This window comes from Rhineura floridana, chromosome 2, assembly GCF_030035675.1.
Source record: "Rhineura floridana isolate rRhiFlo1 chromosome 2, rRhiFlo1.hap2, whole genome shotgun sequence".
Lineage (NCBI taxonomy): Eukaryota > Metazoa > Chordata > Lepidosauria > Squamata > Rhineuridae > Rhineura > Rhineura floridana.
In genome coordinates this window covers 91,035,362-91,041,361 of record NC_084481.1, presented here as the reverse complement: position 1 = coordinate 91,041,361, position 6,000 = coordinate 91,035,362, and positions in this window count along the sequence as shown.

Below are 6,000 nucleotides of genomic sequence, written 5' to 3'. Positions count from 1 at the left end.
CCAAGATAGTTAAAAGCACGACATTGTTCTATGGCGTGGTTTCCCATGGACCATTTATGCTGTCTAGATCTATTTCCAAAAACCATAACTTTGGTTTTCTGATAATTAATTTTGAGATGTTCCTTTTTACAGTAAGTGTCCAGGTTCGCCATTAATCTCCTTAAGCCAATTGGAGTGAGGGATAGCAAGATCATATCATCTGCGTAAATTAACATTGTGATCTTCCTATTACCTAATGAAGGGGCAAAGAAAGATGGATCCTGCAGCTCAGAAACAATATCATTTAAATAAAGGTTAAACAAAGCAGGGGCTAAAAGACAGCCCTGCTTTACACCTTTGTTCACCGATATTGGATCAGATAAATTGTTTCCCAGTCTAATTCTCATAGTGTTGTTCGAGTGTAATTCCCTAATCAGGTGTAACAAGCGTTTATCAATATTAGTATTCTCCAGCTTGGACCATAGACGCTCTCTATCTATTGAATCGAAAGCTGCCGCGAGATCTACGAAGGCGACATATAGGTGTTTTGTGGGTCCATGTATCGATTGATTGGCTAAGAAGTAGAGAGTAAAGCAATGGTCTATGGTACTCTGGCCTTTTCTGAACCCTGCTTGTTCTGGATAGATAATTCTGTTATCAGCTTCTCATTCCTCTAATTTTAGGAGGAGAAATTTGCTATATAGCTTCGCTCCTACATCCAACAGACTGATAGGGCGATAATTGCGTGGATCACATCTCTGTCCCTTCTTGAAAATAGGAATGACTACACTTTGCTTCCAGCCTTCCGGTATTATACCAGTATTGTTTATCCTAGTGAATAATTTGGCTAATATCAGAGAATTTGATAAAAAGATCAGGGGGAATCATGTCTTCCCCCGGAGCCTTGCCTTTTCTCAGAGAAGAAATAAGCACTTGAATTTGTGTTAGTGAAACCGATGGCCAGTTAGGTAAGTTTATCTCTGTGAGTATTGGTAAAGTGGCAATACTATCTATGGGTATAAAATATAGATTATTAAAATGCTCTTGCCAAGCCTAGGTTGAGATTTGGTTAGTTATGGAGTGACTACCAGCTCCATACGAGCCCGAGACCATATCCCAAAATAGGCGATCATTACCATCTTGCTGAGCTTGAATAAGCTGTTGCCATAGAGTAATCGCGAACTGGGCCTTTTTTTTCCTTAACAATGTCTTGTAAGAGGAGCGAAGCAAAACAAGGTGTTCACGGGTAGCAGTAGAAGGATCCCTTATAAATCTACGAGCGTAGTATACTAGATGCTGTTTGGCCATTTTACATTCCTGATCAAACCACCTCTTACCCAATGGACGTAAAGCCTTAGAAGGGCCATTAATTATTAACAATGGTTTGAGACAAGATATAATGGATTGGTAAGAGTCAAGAATATCGGTCTCAGGATTCGTAGATTCTTGCCTGAGAGAGATCAGGGTATTACTATTCAGAGATTGTGAGATGGAATAATTTAAAAGGGGGACCACCGACGTCTACGCTCTGCCTTTTGCAAATCCGTCAGATTTGCTGAAGTATCAGGGATTGAGAAACGTCGAGAGCGTAAAACCGTCAGAGTAGGAAAGTGGTCGCTTTCAGTTCTATCCAGCATTTGAAAATTGTAGACTTCTGGAAATAGGGATCTGAGACAAAAGTGAAATCAATTGCGCTAGCTCCCATCCAGGAACAATATGTAAGGGCCCCATTAGACAAATCCAAAGGAGAGCCGTGCAGACATTCTAAATTGTGTGAATGGGTAAGTTCGGCAAGTTTTAGACCTTGTGAATTAGAAAGCTGATCCTGCGAATATCTAGGGATGGTAAGGTTATCTGTGACTGGACCCTGATTCGTAGACAACCCATCATGACGCCCAGGCCCCAGTCTAGCATTAAAATCACCACAAAGTATGATTCTAAATGATGGAAATTGGCATGCCACATGGGATAAGAACTCTGAAAGGTGGTCCCAAATGCAGCCTGGAATAAAACTTCTGGCCATATCCGGGGGTATATAGACATTTATAATGATAAGATCGCCTAAAATGGGGCCTGTTATTTTTATACCCTGTATATAGTGGTCACATTTTGGTAAAAGGGGTTCAGTAAGAACTGGTAAATTGGCTGAGATAAAAATGCAGAGGCCCCCACTACCCCTACCTTTATTACTAGATCTTACCGCTGGGAGGGTAAAGGCTTGGTATCCATTTAAATACACAGGGGTATCTGCAGGAACCCATGTTTCCTGTAGGCATATAATTTTAAAATCATAGAAAAAAGATAACAAATCAGCCTCTTTCAATTTGTTAAGCCAACCCCTTATATTCCAAGAGAGAATCAGGCAATATCATTCAGAGTTATATACGCCCCTCAGGTCTTGTCCGTTCTTCCGTGTTCGTGTAGCAGTTAAGATCCTGGGAATTGGACTCTCTTGCAGAGAGGCCGAAAGCCAAGAAATCGACGATGATCTCTGGGATTGGGCTTGATCCATAGATGAATGGGCTTTATGCCTGGAATCCCCATCACTAGAGCTTTCTGTATTTGGAATCTCCTCAATCTCTGTGTGTTCGTGGATTGATGAAAGGCGAAGTATTAGATGAACAAGCCTATCTAAAATTCCGTCCCTTTCAGTCTTAGGCAAATTGCCAAAGGAGTGTAGCAACATATGATCCTCTGTCTGCAAGGTGTCAGCTGGGTGGGCCTCCTGAGGATTTACCTTATTTAGCCCATTTAGATCTACAGGGGAGAACAGATCATTATTGGGATCTAGTCATCCATCTTTAGGCGCCAGGGCACTCTCGATAGACGTCCCGATCAACAAAGATAGTATATGTGTTGAGGGGTAAACAGTTATAGGACTAAGGCATGGCCTTAATATATCATCTGCGTCCTGGAATTTTTGGGCATTTGAGGCTTCTATAGGAGTTTCTTTTTCTTCGTATACATCCAAATCAATCAGCGGAAGTGAAAGAGGGTGTACCGATGTATAAACTTTGTTCTGGGATTTGCAGGAGTTGTTAAATAAACTCCTAGGAGAGGCCAGGTTTTCAAAAAATCTCAAGACTTTTATGTCTGAGTTAATCAAAACTTCCTTATTAGTCCACATATGATTAACTGCCTCCTGGGAGGTAAAAGTAACCACTGCCCTAGCAGTGTTATCATTGAAATAAAGGTACTCTATTTGTTTAATGTCATCAGTATTTAGTGAGGTAATTAGATCTTTTTCGATGGTGTTAATAAAGTGTCTTTTTCTGACGACAGATGTTATGTAACCCCATGGTTTGGGGTAATTTTCAAAGACCAGTTTGTATCTGTTTAGAACCAGATTCCAGAGTGGCAATGGATCTGATGATTCCTTTAACCGATTTGTGGGTATGGCCTCTAAAGCGTCTTGCCAAGGGTCTTGAAGGGGTGGAGAGCGAGCTGGACTCCTAATAACAGGAGAACCAGGGACCAACTTAGCAGGTTGTGGTATAAAAGGGTTGGCGTTATTAATAGATGGAATATGTATGCCATCTGCATGTGTGTGTGTTTTTTTTGACATCGAGGTTGATTTTGTGGAATGTGCCTCAGGCAAGGCATCCAATAATCTAAAAAGTTTTTTAAAATTCATCTTGTTGTTACGACCTATTTTATACGACTTCTGATTTTTATGCTTTTGTCTATGTGTGACTGGAAGTATTTTTCTTTTTTTTCCATTGCACTTTTTTTTCTTACTGTGTGATTGTGGTTGATGAGCAGCCTTGGTAGACACAGATGGTACAACAGGGTGCAAATTAGAAGAGTGCACTTGGGAAGGTTGTGACTTTTGCTGTATAGCGACTAAAGATGATAAAAGCGCGTTACATTCACTTAGATATGTTTTGACATGGTCCAAGTCCGTTGACAACATAAACATCCAGCCTATTAAAGGAAGGGTATGTCCAGGCGAATGCTCAGGAAGAACATCCAATGAAGGGGAGTGGAGAGAATTGGCATCCAGATCAAAATTTTCAGGTTGGAATTGAAGACCCCCAGAGGAAAAACCCGGCATCCTTTGCTGTAAGACAGAAATATTATGTGTGGTCATGGCTTCGGGGGATGCCTCGGTCGTCTCAATAAGAGATTTAGAGGTGTACTTTTCATTAGCTTCTTGTGATGTCGTTTTAAGTGTCATGGAAGTACTAGCACCTTGTAAGGTTAAAGAATCTGTAAAGTTTCCACTTTGACAATCAGCCAAGGCAATTTCATCGGCCAGACACGTGGAAGATGTTTCTATCACATGACTGTGATCAAAGCCCCTTAAGGAGAGGGGCCAGTCTGTTGGTTGGGATGAAGTATGTTGTTGATCTAAGACAGAATAGTGATGCGTCATTATTGAGAAAAAGTCTGTAATTTTTTTCTGTCCCTTTAATTCTTCAGAGAGGGATTCAGTGTGTATTGGGAGAAAAGTTACTTCCTGTTGTTTCTGGATTCGTTTCTTTTTCTTTTTCATTTCTTTATCGCCTAGGCTTAGCAAGGGAGGTGGGGGTCTTAAGTTTTGTCTTTCTTTTCTTGTAATTACCATAGTTAATTGGGAGTTGAATTCAGAAAAAGACTTGAGTTGTTTGGTTAGTTAGTTACTTAGCTATTAGTTATTAGAAGCAAGGATGATACAAGAGAACCTGAGCCTGACTGTTTAGTTGTTTAAATGATTTGTTTAAATGATTTGTAGATCAAAACATCAGGGTTTTGCAATTTTCAAAGCACTGTATAATTAGTTCGTTGGAAAGACATTTGAGTTGTGTCCAAAAAAGATAAAAATTGTTGAAATAAGAGCTATGGAAAAAGAAGCCAAGGACGTTTCATAAAACTCACCGGCTGGTGCAACCGGAACCGGAAGAGGGCCACATGTCAGTTACCTGATGTCATATGATGACAGGTGGTTATTATTTATTTATTGCATTTGTATACCGCCCCATAGCCAAAGCTATATAAAGCTATTGAGTTACAAATTCAATCCTGCAAAGGAAGATTGTCCTTTTTGCAGCCATGGCTTGAATTCAAATAGAATTCAAGATGCAACTGCAAAGGAAGAATTGGAAGTGTACTTGGTGTGCTCCATATTTTTGTTTTGAATTTGTTTGTGCTGTGGCTTTACATATCCTGTGCCTGATATCATACAATGACAGTGATGGAAAGGTTGGCACAGGCCATGGGCCACCTGGGGAGGCTTGGTAGGCCTAATTATACCCATAGGCCAGAGGCTCCCCTCTACAATTATAAAGCATTGTTGAGTGTATTATGAACACTCAGTGGTGCACCTAAGTAATTACAAACTCTTGGCTTAGTGGTCTCCTATAGAGTGGGATCCTCCTCAGATGGCAATGTGTATTATTTCACTTACAAGTTTTACAGAAGCCCTTCCCTTTGGATGGCAATGTGTATTACTTCACTTCAAAATGTGGTAAACTAGCCCTGCTGCATCTGGAGGCCCTCCTGCGTATTCTGCTAAGAGGAACCATAAAGACCTATCCTGACAGCACCACTATAAATGCTTTGTTGTTGTTATGTGCCTCCAAGTCGACCACGACTTATGGCGACCCTATGAATCAGTGACCTCCAAGAGCATCTGTCATGAACCACCCTGTTCAGATCTTGTAAGTTCAGGCCAGTGGCTTCCTTTATGGAATCAATCCATCTCTTGTTTGGCCTTCCTCTTTTTCTACTCCCTTCTGTTTTCCCCACACAATGTTAAATTGGGTCCTCTGCCATACTTACATCACTGGCCAGGACAGATGGCTTGGACAAATCTGTGCATTTCAGTTTCTCTCAGTTATTTTTCCAATCTTAAATTCAGTTCTCTACATTTCCATATCAGTTCATGATTTTTTGAAAAAGCACCTCTAACAAGCAGGAGGCCAGAGAGAAGGGCCTTAGGCTGATGATCTCAGAGTCCAGGCAGGAGGAAAGGGGAGAAGTCACTCCTTCCACTACCTGGGTCTCAAGCTGTTTAGGGCTTTAAAAAGTCGGTAAGAGCAC